A 17,019-nucleotide genomic window follows, 5' to 3' on the forward strand; every position below is an offset into this window, starting at 1 on the left:
TCGAAAGCTTGTTCTTAGTTTAAGCTTTTAGGTTGATTTTCTGTTTCTTACGATTAGTTCAGTCAATAAGGAACACAAAAACATACTCCGTATTTGATATCAACCAACGTACCACACCATATTTGGGAAAAATAAAATTACTATTAGCTAGCTATTGCAAAACAGCTCATAATCTCATGTTGGGGAAGAATTGAAGAAAGCAAGAAATTAATGGATACTAAAAAAAAAAAAAAAAAAAAAAAACAAATAGATACACACAAACACAATGGTTATAATGCGCAAACCAAAAAACAAAAGCCACCAACCGGTTTATTAGCTTTCATAATATTTCAAGTGCAAATGCTAACAAAATAAATGACCTAACTCCAAACAATCATCCAGTATTAATGCATTTTCCTAACTTAAAGGTAACCTTGATAATATTAATCCCTTACATTACATAAAGCGTGACATTCCCTGCCAATGTGTCAGAAGCCCCTGCCTTCACTCACTGAATGACAAGTGTCACACTACTACTCCCTAAATTCTACTTCTTTTTGTCCCCTGATGATAACACGCGCCCAATATCAAAATTACCCAATACAAAACACATACAAATTTCATCCACTCTCTCTCATCTTCCATTCGTATTTCCTCTCAGATCCAAAAAAACCAAAAAATCCATTCTTCAAATTCCGGCCAAAACTCTGATCCTTCGACGAAAAAATCAAACGAAAAGTTTACAGTATTATTCCTTACATTTTTACAAGCATAACTGTACCGATTAATCGTATTACTACCGGTGTTCGCTGAATCTAATCGGTCCGATGAACGGAAGCTCGCCGGATAATCTTACCCACCCAGAGTTCACTCTATTAACACTACACCGGTCGACATCCAAAATTCATCTTATTCCGGTAACCTTCGATTTTGTTAATTTGTCGTTTCGTATTATATTAACCTGTTTTATGATTTTCTAATTATTCGTACCACATTGATATTGTTAAAACCCTAATTTCGATTTTAATCATTGTTCCGGTAACCACCCAACATTAATCGGATTCATATCTTAAATCAACTGTTAACACCCGTCGATTTCATTAAATTATTTGTATTCACTAACTATTATTCCTAAATTCGCAGTGTAAAATTAGGGATTTCAGAATCATCCGCTTCCCAAAATCGACTCCATTAAATGAACGGTTGAACAAATCGGCATCAAAGTAAATGTCATATGAGGTATTTTTCATATTCAATTGAATTCTTGATTTAATTTGTCAGCTCAATTTGGGTTTCGTATTTTTCAAATAAGTTCCAGATTATGAAAGGAACAAGACATGGGTATAATCGTCACCTATTAGACAATCGGCTATTAATAATCAATTCGGATTTGAATTTGTTAATATTCCTTTTTGATTAGTGTGGTTTGAAAATTAATGATTTAGGGTTTTGTATAATATTTGGTTAAGAATAAATTTTGTACTGCTAAACTAATGAAGGTATAAATTTTCTATAATATCTCCGATTTAGTTCATCTGTTAATCATGGTGAAGAATTTTTCATATTTGGTAACATATGTTCAATTCATAGTTCTTATTTTTTACACAGATATAAATTTAGGTATCATTAAAAAAAATTGATTTTTTTGCCACGTTCAAATATTAGCTCCAAAAAAATGCAGTCATGTCCCTGCATATTTGTGTCTTAAAATGGATTTTTTTTTCTTTCCATGTTTGAAGTTATGTTCCCTTTTAATGGTCGATCATGTCTCAAGGTTGCAATCTATCATGGTTTGTGGTGAATGGAATTTTTGTTTTTCAATTTTTAAAAACTAACAAAGTTAAAGAAAAGTATACCTCCAAACATGCGTGTTTAATTGTAGTTTTAACAATCATGTTCTTTACAAAGTCGGTATTGACTTTTTAATATTCTTTATTTATATCTGTTCATCATAGTTTTCAGATATCACATAAATTCCCTGAGATGATTCTGACCTCAGCCTGCACAACCATTCGCTTCTTCTCCAGGTGAGTTAACGTGTACTTTTGACTTTATTTGTTGAACAAAACTTAGGTGCATTCTTGATATTGCAGTAGCCGTTAGAATTATGCCTCAAGCGCCGCGACATTTGGCTGTTCCTTCAGGTAGAATCAATCTCTCTATATTAAATTTTTAAGCTTCCCAATTGTCTAATCTACATTGCTGATCAACACTAAGTATGTTTTGCATTAGAAATTACTTACAAAGACTATCTATGATTTGGGTACAAAGTGCAGGTTGTTGATATTTAGAATTCTATATTACGAATTCGAAATAGTTTAATATGTAGGGCGGGTGACTATCATTTTTTAATTCATTCACGTTAGACTAATTAACAATGGTTGTTAGCAAATACTTTATCAAAAGTGGAGAATTCATATTTGCATGCTGACTGAAAAAGAAACATGTAGACAACATGTCTTTTATTTAATTATATTTTTTATTCTTTTTCATAATTAAGTTAAGGTTATAAATCGAATTTCCTACATGTATTGTTTTTGACATTGAAGTTCCAAATGCCTTTTTTTGTTGATAATTGATATTATTATGCAGGCTCCATCGGTGACGCTGCTGGCACCTGATCGAGTAGTGTACCTAGAGACATACCTCGAGAGGTAAATATAGCTTCTGAAAATACATTTCGTTCATAATCTTTCTCATTTCTTTCTGTTAAAACTTGGTCAAGAGATACTTTTGCAGTAACCAGGTAAAAGAGGTGGCTTGCTGGTGGGCCTTACTATTTATGACCTCTTGTATATGATTTGTTGTTCACTTTTGATAAAATGATCCCCATTAGAATGAGTAGAATGGTTAATAGAGCATAATTTAGGGTTATTGCAGGAAAGTTGACTTCCAACAGTCAACATGTCATGTTTTTGATTAGTGATATTTGGTTTGAGATGGTATCTGAATTTGATAAATGCGCTGCTAATTGGTTGTATTGGGGGAAATTTAGTTGTGGTATTTTCGGATAGTCTGGTTTAAGTTTTACCTTAAATAGTCAAATGGCAGAATATTGGACCAAGGGTGGAGCTACAAAGTTAGAGACTAAACTTGGTGATATCATGATCATGGTCCATGGACACATTTATTGAACCATGGTATACTAATCGTGAGCTGCCAAAGATTTCAAAAAGTCAACGGATTAAGGTTTGGCACTATGACTTTTTGCCCAGGTACGTGAAGAACTTTAAATATAATGTTATTGAACCCCAGGTACCCTTTTTTTGAACCCATGTACCTTTTTTTTTTTTTTTTGAATATAATGTTATTGTTGTTAATGAGTACGTTTTGAATTTTGTCAAGACATTGTGTAATTTTGAATGATTTTTTGCTGATTCTTTATTTAAGTACAAGACTTTGCTAGATGATTATTTGGCTGATTATGAAGATCTTGTGATCCCGGACAGGTAATATTGTTAAGTTTTTTTAAAACAATAATTATACTTGTAGTTTTGTTATACATAAAAGAAATAGGCTAACTTGAAAAACTGATAAGGTTACTCCTTTTTTTTGCCCGTAACAATTGTACCTACACCGGTCATATAGCCACAAAAAGATGCAGGATGGAAGCACAAAAGGCTAAACACATGGTTTATATATATTAAAAAAGGATTAATCTTAAAAGTTATTCAAGGGGCCAACAAGTCCTTTATACTATTGGAAAAGCCAATTTTGCCATGTTTCGGACAAAGACCAAATTTTTGACTAAAAATTACTGAAATTTTATGCTTATGATAGGTGTAAATATATAAATCTGATTATATGTAATTTATATGAAACGAACAAAATAAAAATGATACTCAAAATTTACATCTCTAAGTTTCGTGTTATTCGTTCTTAAATTAGATGTTTAACTGCATTGGTTCTGCTTTTGATTTATTTATTTTTAATTTTTAAATTTTTTTTTTTTTTTTTTTTTTTGAAAGTTAAACATGAAGTTTAAAAGTTTAAATTTTGAATTATTGGCTTTTCAGGTGGACCTCACTGGACAGGTATTCGGGTACGTGGATCATTTAAAAAAATACTCAAAATACTAAAATTTAAAAATTCATATGAGAAGACTATTCTTTACTTGCACGGTATCCACATGCTATTTTCTTTGAAGTAAAGTTGGCAGGATTAGAACCATTCACATAAATGTTAGTAAATCCTGTATTACATGAGATCGAGAAGATACTACAAGGCAATAGTTTTTAGGTTCTTTGTGATATTTTGAGATCGGGTGGTCTTTTACGAACAACTTTTATGTACTTTATTAATTTTTACAACATTCATTAGAAAAACTTAATTGGATTGGTTGAATTCAGAACATTTTTTGTTTAAATGTCAACTTATATGTTTTATATGGATTATATTTTGTTGTTTGTTAATAACTTCATTCATATTTTATACTTAGTTTTGATTAGGGCCCTCCGTGCAACGCACGTGCTCTTATAAACTAGTATATTATAAACACCACCATCATCTCACCTGTTACTTATCATATAAACATCCAAACCGTGTTTAGTGGTTTCTAGCTACTTGTTTAATTCATGGGTCCTATTCCAATTTATAAAATATATGACAATAAATAAGTTTGATGTTATATATACATTCTCTTCGTCTCACCAAAATCACATTATCAAATATTTAGCATAGGAATAATTAATGTGGTCCATAGGCTTCATATTTGCTCACATCAACGCACACGAAGAGCGTCTTAGGGACAGAAAGAAGCAATGTGATTCGAAAATCATGCAACCCGTCGAAATGATGAACGTTGTAGTTAAACATGGAGGCACCAATAAAATTTACCCCAAGGGTTCGCTATCCACTGAAGTGTTGGAACTTGAAGAATGATTGTGATATCATCGTTGAAAATGTTCTACAATTTATCGTTTGATATGTCTATAACATATATGTTTAAAGGCATTAACCTTCAGGATTATTTTTTATTTGGTCTATAATATTGTGTAAGTGTCAATGTGTTTCATGTTTCTTTCATATATCTTTCGTATGCTAATCCTCCTTTGAAGACCATAATCAAATTTTTTTCAAAGCCAATAGTGTATAGACAACTCAAGAGAGCATAATTCCATCCTTGATTCATTATCAATTGTCATCGATAATTCGATACTCCGCAAATAACATGCTATTGTTATCAATACACAGTTGTGAAATACTCTAACATACTATTCTAATCCGTATAGCAGGTGATAAAATAAAGGAAAACAAGTTTGACATTGTTAGGAGTTTTAGCGAGCCATAACTCAAGTTATCACACAACGCATAATAAACGGATAAATAACATGAATGATATCGGCCAAAAAGTCACGTTTTTACCCCGCTCTTGAACCTCAAAACAATAAAGTAATTAACTTTATCAAAGAATTAAGTGTTTATTTGCTTAATTTTGTAGATTAAGTGATTATGGAGACAATGCAATAAGAATCGAAGAAAACGGACTTTAAACGAAAAATCTACACGATGAAAACCAAGTTACGATCCCGGAAACATCTAGCCTGGTCTGAAGATAGAACCACACGGTCTCCTTGCCCGGGCTGCCACCTAGAGCCACACGGGCTGCCACACGTGCCATGCCCCATATACACAGTTCCACGTCCAGGCATCCATCTCTACACGCCCTTTGTACACGGGTCGTGTACACGGCCTGCCCAATCCACACGGTCTGTGTACACGAGCTGTCAGGGTCAGAAATGGTATATATAGAGTACATTTGTCATTCATTTTTCACACACTGCAAAACACAATTTACTCTCAATCTCACTTCTCTCTCTAGTTTCTCTCCAAGCATTATGAAGTAATTATCAACTACCGATAATTACCTAGAGTAGGCGGTAAACGGAGTCTGTAAATATTTGGAGGTGCGTCTGAAGTTGTTACTTTTTTACTTTCGGAACTCGATTAATCTATTGGTACTTCTATCCTTTTACCTATCTTTTATAATGTCTTCCATTATTAGTGTGATAGTTAAAGTTAATAGTTAATATTATGGCCATGATTAACGAGTAGTTATATTTAAGTGTATGTTACGACGTAGTCAGTTACGATGCTGAAATAATGAGATGTTGTCGAAATGCTTTCCAACTATGCTTCAAACTCAATCGCTTTTCCATCTAATGGAACGTGGTTATAGTCTCTGTTATTGGGAAGTCTCGAACCCCGATTCGGAGTACACTATCTGTGTCACCTCTTGGTAAGAAAACTCTGTCGGATACATAGTGCGCTTGACAGAGGCACAACGATTGTAGTATGTCAACCTACTCTACGGATTCCGGCAGATGACGCATTTGTAATGAAAACTCTGACTAACAATAGGAGTACAAGGTTAATTACTACTACAAAAATCGTTAATTAGACGCACTACAAATAAAATGACATTTAGTGGCATACATATTTAATGGCATTTCTTTTATGTGCCATTAAACATTGCTTATAATGGCACTTGAATGTATGCCACTAAATTACCTATGAATTTTAGTAGCATTATTAACATTGCGCCATTATTATACGAATACATTAGTGGCACAATTTCATAAATGCCATTAAAGTTTATAGTATTAGTGGTACAATTTCGTATATGTCATTATTGCACATGTATATTAGCACAAATATTATAAGCCATTAATGGAGACACATTTTAGTGGCACAGCTATCATATGCTGTGAATACAAACACATTTTTAGTGGCACAAGTTCGTATATGCCATTATTTCACAAGTATATTTGTGGCATAAATATTATATGTCATTAATGTTTACACATTTTAGCAGTGGCGGATCTAGAAATGAGATTCAGTGGTGTTACTGGTTAAAAACTAAAAAAAAAAAAATAAAAAAATCTACTAGACGACTATTTCAATCAGTGACGGATCCAGATATATTTTTTTAGGGGTGGCAAAAAAGTTTACTAAAAATTAAGATTTAATAATTTGCTTAACTTAATGTTAACATATTAGTACAATTCTCGATATACATTCATAAAAAACATAATAGTTAAATTTTAACAAATTTTATCCCATGAACATCTAAAAACTTAATTTGGTAAACTTGAGACTACATCTTATTGAAAGGCAATATGAAAAGATAAGCTTCAAATTTCAAGTTTATACATCACATAAAATGTATTTATACATATTTAAAAAAAAAAAAAATAAGTTTCGTAAAGCATATAGATATGGTTTTTCCATTTTACAATTTCCTTAAAGAATTAATATTTCATTTTATTTTATTTTTTTTGCAAAAAAACTTGAACTTTATAACAACTCGAGAGTCGAGACCTTCATAAAAAAAAAAAAAAAAGAAGACTCGAAACAAAGAATTGATATTTCATGTGAAATGACATTTACATATATTTAATTAAATTGATAGTAGTAAATGGATGGACTAAATGATAATATACATATATCAACAAGGGTAGAAATGGTAAATAGATTACGTAATACAGTAGTGAAAGCCTATGGGACTCTGTGCCTTGTCTTCCCCAACAATGATCTGATAGTAATTTACTCCATAGAAAAACACATAAGCTTCTATTTCTGTATTTTCTTACAATTAATATAAAAAAATGACCTTAGAATTTGTTGCATACACCTGCCTTTTCTTGGATCCGCCTTGATTTCAATGGTGGCACAAAATGAAATTTACACTTTTTACTCATGTTACTAGCTAAAAACCCAATTTTTCCCCCACTAGATCGCGTATTTGAGTGGTGTCCTGTGCTACCACTCAAGACACTATAGATCCGCCCCTGCATTTTAGTGACACAATTTTATATAAGCCATTAATATACATATATCTTAGTGACATAAATAATACTGGAGTATAAGGCATTAATGTACACACAATTAATTGAGACAATTTCATATATGTCATTAATGCACATGTACAATAGTGGCACAAATAATACATGTTAATAAGATACACACATTTTAGAGGAACAATAATCAACAGACAACAAACACGCAGTTTTAGGAAATCCCATTAACTTCATTTCTCTACCAATGAAATATCTTCTCTCTCCAGATCCACCCATGAAATATCTTCTTTCCTTTCTATTTATGGAAGTGGACTATCAGAATGGGACAGCCCAAAATAGAATACTGACCTATTAGAATGAGACGGAGGTAGTATGATTTTATAATTCTCGTGTTAACATGGGAAAAAATTTAAAATAAATAATAAAAAGAAGGCGCTCAGAATTATTTGGATTTCCCTCTCAAAGTTCCTAAATCTTTTTAAATCTCTTAAATTTCCAACCTTCCTAAATTCCAGTGCATCCATTATATCTTGATTCCTTCATTATTTTATCAATTGCTAATCTACACTTGTATTTCTACCGCCTCAAAATCACACTACAAGCAACTTATCTCCATGTTTATCATCATAATTTATAATTAGTAATATTTAGCATTAGAATTTTAGAGTAGGTATCAATTTTCACATTGCATAATATGAATCCATCTTTTTTTTAGGTAGCGACACACTGATGAAAGTTTGCGTGTCTTCAATTCCTCATTGAAAGGTATTATTCTTATTCTAAATCTCACAATTGATAATGTTCATCTTCTTACGAAATATAACTGATCATTGTTTCGTACTTACCTTATGCAACAATCTAATTTTTCTTTATTTATTTCAGATTCCTGATTAGTCAAAGCGCTCACTTTGAGTGAATGTACAATCATCTTCTTGAAGCCATTATGACCATGGTAATCTTTATTTCTTCTATTATCTAATTTGTAATTTTAAATATTGTTAATTAATTCTTCTTTTTATTCTTTCCTTATTGAACCACTTATATTTTATTAAGACGTGTATATCTTTTCTATATTTAGTATCTTTATGTATTTTAAGAATAGCTATTATCTTGATTTCTTATGAGTTGTAAATAGCTTTGTCACATCCCTAATTCATGGATGACAGTTGTAAATGTTGTACTATATATTGTTTTTGTGTGCAATGAGAAAGATACAGAGAAACCATTTCAATTATATGGTAATCAGAGCATTCATCTCTTCCATAATTTCTTCATCTTCTACAATCCTCTCACCCTAATTATCTTCCTTCAAGCCTCTCACAAATTGTTTTTCTTTTTTCTTCCCTACACCTCTATTCACCCATATTATGGCAGAAGGAAAAGAGCTCTCCCTCTCAAACAACTTTGGTGTCTCAAATATTCGTACATTCGTCCCTTTGAATCTCGACCTTGAGGAACTCAATTATGATTCATGGCGAGAACTATTTGAGACCCATTGTATGACTTTTGATCTCATCGGTCATCTAGATGGCTCGAGCAAACCAACCGGTGACGATGACAAAGTATGGAAGAAAACCGACTCCCTGGTAAAGCTGTGGATCTATGGAACTCTCACCAAACCTCTTCTTCAATCGGTTGTCAAACGCCGATTCTCCGCGCATCAACTTTGGGAACATATTGAGAGTTTGTTCCGTAGCAATAAGGAAAGCCGTGTTGTTGAACTTCACAATGAACTCCGTTCAATTGTCCTCGGTGACAACACCATCACCGAATATTGCCGTCGAATTCAAACCATCGCAGACTTGATCGAAAATATTGACTCTCCGGTGGAAGATAAAACTCTTGTCATGCACATGGTAAACGGTTTGCCCGAAAAATTCAATAATACTGCTGAAATAATCACTCACCGAGAAAAGTTCCCGACCTTCCTCCAGGCTCGTTCGATGCTTTTGCTAGCAGAGAAACGAATGAATAATCGCAAACCTCCGCTCGCCACTCCTTCACATTCTGACCATAGTTCTAGCCCCACAATTTTGTTCACTGATTCAAACCACAACAGCAATAATGGAACAATTGGTGGAAATAGGAACAACGGCGGCCGGAATAATAACTGGAATAATAATAACGGGAATCGATATAATAGAGATGGTGGTGGTAGGCGTATTAATGATAACAAGAATAGCAGCGGCGGTAATTCTCATGGAAACAAAAGAGACGGAGGGAATATTAATCCCTATGGTACTGTTACGTATTTAGCTCCCAATTTTAATTGGGCTCAGCCTCCACCATGGACTTGGAGGCCCAACTACTCACATAATTATTTTAACAGTGGCCTTAATCACATTAATAAGTCCAACAGGCAGCAGTACTCTCAGCCCAACACTTCTGGGATTCTTGGACCCAACCCACAAGCCTTCGTTGCTGGAAATTCTTCTGGAATGACGCCTCCATGGTCATGGTTTCCTTCACAAAACAGTGGAGATGCTGAAATGTCCCGTTCTTATTGATTAAAAACGTTCCATATTAATTGATTTCGTTGCGAGGTTTTGACCTCTATATGAGACGTTTTTCAAAGACTGCATTCATTTTTAAAACAAACCATAACCTTTATTTCATAAATAAAGGTTTAAAAAGCTTTACGTAGATTATCAAATAATGATAATCTAAAATATCCTGTTTACACACGACCATTACATAATGGTTTACAATACAAATATGTTACATCGAAATCAGTTTCTTGAATGCAGTTTTTACACAATATCATACAAACATGGACTCCAAATCTTGTCCTTATTTTAGTATGCAACAGCGGAAGCTCTTAATATTCACCTGAGAATAAACATGCTTTAAACGTCAACAAAAATGTTGGTGAGTTATAGGTTTAACCTATATATATCAAATCGTAACAATAGACCACAAGATTTCATATTTCAATACACATCCCATACATAGAGATAAAAATCATTCATATGGTGAACACCTGGTAACCGACAATAACAAGATGAATATATAAGAATATCCCCATCATTCCGGGACACCCTTCGGATATGATATAAATTTCGAAGTACTAAAGCATCCGGTACTTTGGATGGGGTTTGTTAGGCCCAATAGATCTATCTTTAGGATTCGCGTCAATTAGGGTGTCTGTTCCCTAATTCTTAGATTACCAGACTTAATAAAAAGGGGCATATTCGATTTCGATAATTCAACCATAGAATGTAGTTTCACGTACTTGTGTCTATTTTGTAAATCATTTATAAAACCTGCATGTATTCTCATCCCAAAAATATTAGATTTTAAAAGTGGGACTATAACTCACTTTCACAGATTTTTACTTCGTCGGGAAGTAAGACTTGGCCACTGGTTGATTCACGAACCTATAACAATATATACATATATATCAAAGTATGTTCAAAATATATTTACAACACTTTTAATATATTTTGATGTTTTAAGTTTATTAAGTCAGCTGTCCTCGTTAGTAACCTACAACTAGTTGTCCACAGTTAGATGTACAGAAATAAATCGATAAATATTATCTTGAATCAATCCACGACCCAGTGTATACGTATCTCAGTATTGATCACAACTCAAACTATATATATTTTGGAATCAACCTCAACCCTGTATAGCTAACTCCAACATTCACATATAGAGTGTCTATGGTTGTTCCGAAATATATATAGATGTGTCGACATGATAGGTCGAAACGTTGTATACGTGTCTATGGTATCTCAAGATTACATAATATACAATACAAGTTGATTAAGTTATGGTTGGAATAGATTTGTTACCAATTTTCACGTAGCTAAAATGAAAAAAATTATCCAATCTTGTTTTACCCATAACTTCTTCATTTTAAATCCGTTTTGAGTGAATCAAATTGCTATGGTTTCATATTGAACTCTATTTTATGAATCTAAACAGAAAAAGTATAGGTTTATAGTCGGAAAAATAAGTTACAAGTCGTTTTTGTAAAGGTAGTCATTTCAGTCGAAAGAACGACGTCTAGATGACCATTTTAGAAAACATACTTCCACTTTGAGTTTAACCATAATTTTTGGATATAGTTTCATGTTCATAATAAAAATCATTTTCTCAGAATAACAACTTTTAAATCAAAGTTTATCATAGTTTTTAATTAACTAACCCAAAACAGCCCGCGGTGTTACTACGACGGCGTAAATCCGGTTTTACGGTGTTTTTCGTGTTTCCAGGTTTTAAATCATTAAGTTAGCATATCATATAGATATAGAACATGTGTTTAGTTGATTTTAAAAGTCAAGTTAGAAGGATTAACTTTTGTTTGCGAACAAGTTTAGAATTAACTAAACTATGTTCTAGTGATTACAAGTTTAAACCTTCGAATAAGATAGCTTTATATGTATGAATCGAATGATGTTATGAACATCATTACTACCTTAATTTCCTTGGATAAACCTACTGGAAAAGAGAAAAATGGATCTAGCTTCAATGGATCCTTGGATGGCTCGAAGTTCTTGAAGCAGAATCATGACACGAAAACAAGTTCAAGTAAGATCATCACTTGAAATAAGATTGTTATAGTTATAGAAATTGAACCAAAGTTTGAATATGATTATTACCTTGTATTAGAATGATAACCTACTGTAAGAAACAAAGATTTCTTGAGGTTGGATGATCACCTTACAAGATTGGAAGTGAGCTAGCAAACTTGAAAGTATTCTTGATTTTATGAAACTAGAACTTTTGGAATTTATGAAGAACACTTAGAACTTGAAGATAGAACTTGAGAGAGATCAATTAGATGAAGAAAATTGAAGAATGAAAGTGTTTGTAGGTGTTTTTGGTCGTTGGTGTATGGATTAGATATAAAGGATATGTAATTTTGTTTTCATGTAAATAAGTCATGAATAATTACTCATATTTTTTGTAATTTTATGAGATATTTCATGCTAGTTGCCAAATGATGGTTCCCACATGTGTTAGGTGACTCACATGGGCTGCTAAGAGCTGATCATTGGAGTGTATATACCAATAGTACATACATCTAAAAGCTGTGTATTGTACGAGTACGAATACGGGTGCATACGAGTAGAATTGTTGATGAAACTGAACGAGGATGTAATTGTAAGCATTTTTGTTAAGTAGAAGTATTTTGATAAGTGTATTGAAGTCTTTCAAAAGTGTATAAATACATATTAAAACACTACATGTATATACATTTTAACTGAGTCGTTAAGTCATCGTTAGTCGTTACATGTAAGTGTTGTTTTGAAACCTTTAGGTTAACGATCTTGTTAAATGTTGTTAACCCAATGTTTATAATATCAAATGAGATTTTAAATTATTATATTATCATGATATTATCATGTATGAATATCTCTTAATATGATATATATACATTAAATGTCTTTACAACGATAATCGTTACATATATGTCTCGTTTAAAAATCATTAAGTTAGTAGTCTTGTTTTTACATATGTAGTTCATTGTTAATATACTTTATGATATGTTTTCTTATCATAGTATCATTTTAACTATATATATATATCCATATATATGTCATCATATAGTTTTTACAAGTTTTAACGTTCGTGAATCACCGATCAACTTGGGTGGTCAATTGTCTATATGAAACATATTTCAATTAATCAAGTCTTAACAAGTTTGATTGCTTAACATGTTGGAAACATTTAATCATGTAAATATCAATCTCAATTAATATATATAAACATGGAAAAGTTCGGGTCACTACAGATGCCACCTCCCTCCCTCATGCATTTAATGCATGTTCACTCCAAGATCCTAATGATGACGGTTGGTACATGGACACTGGAGCTACATCCCATCTTGCCTCGGATCCAGGTAAACTCAGTTCTATTTTTAATAAAAACATTGTTTCATCGGTTATTGTCGGTGACGGTTCCACCATACCTGTATTAACCTCTGGTAATGCTACCTTACCCAACCCATATTTACCTTTACACCTCCATAATATTCTTGTTACACCCAATATTGTCAAAAACTTAATTTCTGTTAAACAATTCAACAAAGATAATAAGATTACAATTGAGTTTGACGATTTTGGTTTTTCTGTGAAGGATGCCCGGACCAGACACACCCTTCTCCGATGTGACAGTGATGGTGACCTTTATCCTGTCACCCCTTCAAAACTATCCAAGATTGCTTTACTTTCAACAAGTCAACCTCTTTGGCATAACCGACTTGGACACCCAGGCGATCATATTTTACGCACTTTAGTATCTCGTGGTTTTTTCAATTGTAATAAAGCTCCGGCTAATACTTTATGTAATGCGTGTCAGTTAGGAAAACATATTCGTTTACCTTTTTCTCGTTCTACTTCGATTGTTTCCAAACCATTTGAGATAATACATTCTGATTTATGGATATCACCCATTACTAGCGTAGGAGGTTTTAAATATTATATGTTATTATTAGACCATTATACGCATATTTTATGGGTTTATCCCCTTCGAAAGAAATCTGACGTCTACTCAAAATTCCTCCAGTTTCATGCATATGTCCAAAACCACTTTAACACCAAAATCAAAACCTTTCAGTGTGATAATGGGGGAGAATACGACAACACCTCCTTTCATGAACTCTTTGCCACTCACGGTATTGAATTTCGCTTCTCATGTCCATATACCTCCCAACAAAATGGGATGTCAGAACGCATGATCCGCACCATCAATAACTGCATCCGCTCGCTACTTTTTCACGCCCGCATACCTCCCGAATATTGGGTTGAGGCTCTTCATATGGCCACACATCTCCTTAACATCCTACCCTCTACATCCATCTCAAATGACATCCCTTTCACCCGTCTTTTTAACAAAAACCCTAAATTCTCTCATCTTCGTGTGTTTGGATGTTTATGCTATCCACACCTCCACACCACTCACAAACTCGCAAAACGCTCCACCCCATTCATCTTTCTTGGTTACCCATCCAACCATCGCGGGTATCGATGCCTTGACTTAGAATCTAAAAAGATTATAATATCTCGTCATGTCACCTTTGATGAGATTACCTTCCCTTTTGGTTCCATGCAACCTAAATCTTCTCCCTCATATCCCTTCCTCGATATCCCTGGTGAGTTTCAACCTAACCCTCATCATCATCGCGAACCTCCAATCACTACCTCCAATTTCGCATCCTCAGACTTACCCTTGTCTCCTCCACCTTTGCCTTCTTCCAATATCGGAGCCCCTCCTCCTTCACTCCGACTGGTCCGGTCCCCTCTTCCTCCACCACCCAGAACCAACATCCCATGCTCACACGTGCTAAAACCGGAATTTCTAAACCCATCTCTCGCATGAACTTACATGTTACTACCCCACCCGACATCCCCAAATTGCACATCCAAGCCCTTACTGACCCTAACTGGAAACAGGCAATGATCGATGAATATAATGCTTTGATTAAGAATGGTACTTGGGTTTTGGTTCCGCGACCTTCAGGGGTCAATATTGTTAGATCTATGTGGTTGTTTAAGTAAGTTACGCTCTGAGGGGTCTTTAGACAGGTTTAAAGCTCGCTTGGTGGCTAATGGGAAAAGTCAAAGACCTGGTATCGATTGGTGAGACTTTTAGTCCAGTGGTTAAACCCGCGACTATTCGGACTGTTTTGAGTCTCTCTGTTTCTCGGAATTGGCCTATCCATCAACTTGATGTCAAAAATGCATTTTTACATGGTGATCTGTCCGAGACTGTTTATATGCACCAGCCTCCGGGTTTTCGGGATTCATGTAACCCTGATTATGTTTGTCGTCTTCGCAAATCTCTGTATGGACTCAAACAGGCACCTCGATCTTGGTTTTACCGATTTGCTCAGTATGCTTTACAGGTTGGGTTTACTCACAGTCGATGTGATAGCTCACTTTTTATTTACAGACAGGGGACTAATGTAGCCTATTTATTACTCTATGTTGATGACATTATTCTCACTGCTTCCTCCACGCCTCTTCTAAGACAGATTATTTCTTCACTTGGCAAAGAATTTTCCATGACTGATATCGGACCACTTGATTATTTTTTGGGGGATTTCCGCCACTCGTACTTCACAAGGCATGTTTTTATCTCAACGGAAATATGCACTTGATATTTTGGATCGGGCTGATATGTCTAATTGTAAGCCTTGCAGCACTCCTGTTAATACACAATCCAAACTTGGACCCAATGGGCCCCCAGTCGCAGATCAAACTCTATATCGCAGCCTAGCAGGTGCTCTACAATATTTGACCTTTACCCGGCCTGACATTACATATGCAGTTCAACAGTTGTGTTTGTTTATGCATGACCCACGAGAACCTCACTTCAGTGCCCTTAAACGTGTATTACGTTATGTTAGTGGGACTATTGATAATGGACTTCAGATTTTTCCGTCCTCCATCGCAAAACTCATTGCCTACTCAGACGCAGATTGGGGAGGATGTCCTAACACTCGCCGCTCTACATCTGGGTATTGTGTTTTTCTTGGTGACAATCTCTTATCCTGGTCTTCTAAAAGACAAGCAACCGTGTCTCGCTCCAGTACCGAAGCTGAATATCGCGCAGTCGCAAATTCTGTTGCTGAGACTTGTTGGATACGCAACCTTCTTCGCGAACTTCACTCACCTCTCTCTCATGCTACTTTGGTCTATTGTGATAATGTGAGTGCAGTTTACTTTTCCACCAATCCGGTCCAACATCAACGCACGAAACACATTGAGATCGACATCCATTTCGTTCGTGATAAGGTTGCTAGAGGTGACATTCGTGTTCTGCACGTCCCTACCTCTTCTCAGTATGCTGATATCTTTACTAAGGGACTACCTACTCGGTTATTTACGGAGTTTAAATCCAGTTTGAACGTACGTTCCTTACCTCCCGTTCCAACTGCGGGGGCATATTAAGACGTGTATATCTTTTCTATATTTAGTATCTTTATGTATTTTTAGAATAGCTATTATCTTGATCTCTTATGAGTTGTAAATAGCTTTGTCACATCCGTAATTCATGGATGACAGTTGTAAATGTTGTACTATATATTGTTTTTGTGTGCAATGAGAAAGATACAGAGAAACCATTTCAATTATATATTTGATTTATTCTACAGGAGAAATTGTTAAGTTCTTTTCAACAAAAGACATAAGACGAGGTGGATTGAACACGGATATAGCCGAAAGAATCATTATTTGCGAATTCAACTATCATTTTTGTAACTTTTGAGTTTCTTTTTATTTATTAGTGGTTA

At 34.2% G+C, this 17,019-nt stretch overlaps 1 long non-coding RNA gene across 2 annotated transcripts; it reads left to right on the forward strand.

Moving 5' to 3' along the window:
* The first annotated feature begins 572 nt into the window (after positions 1 to 572).
* LOC139848290 (uncharacterized) lies at positions 573 to 4,295 on the forward strand. Of its 2 annotated transcripts, none has more exons than XR_011759903.1 (6): positions 573 to 896; positions 1,123 to 1,218; positions 1,935 to 2,006; positions 2,073 to 2,123; positions 2,572 to 3,428; positions 3,996 to 4,295. It is a non-coding gene; the product is annotated as an uncharacterized lncRNA (long non-coding RNA). The 2 variants fall into 2 exon arrangements; XR_011759904.1 differs by having other exon boundaries at positions 1,942 to 2,006.
* Positions 4,296 to 17,019: the final 12,724 nt, after the last annotated feature.

Source organism: Rutidosis leptorrhynchoides, chromosome 5, assembly GCF_046630445.1.
Source record: "Rutidosis leptorrhynchoides isolate AG116_Rl617_1_P2 chromosome 5, CSIRO_AGI_Rlap_v1, whole genome shotgun sequence".
NCBI lineage: Eukaryota > Viridiplantae > Streptophyta > Magnoliopsida > Asterales > Asteraceae > Rutidosis > Rutidosis leptorrhynchoides.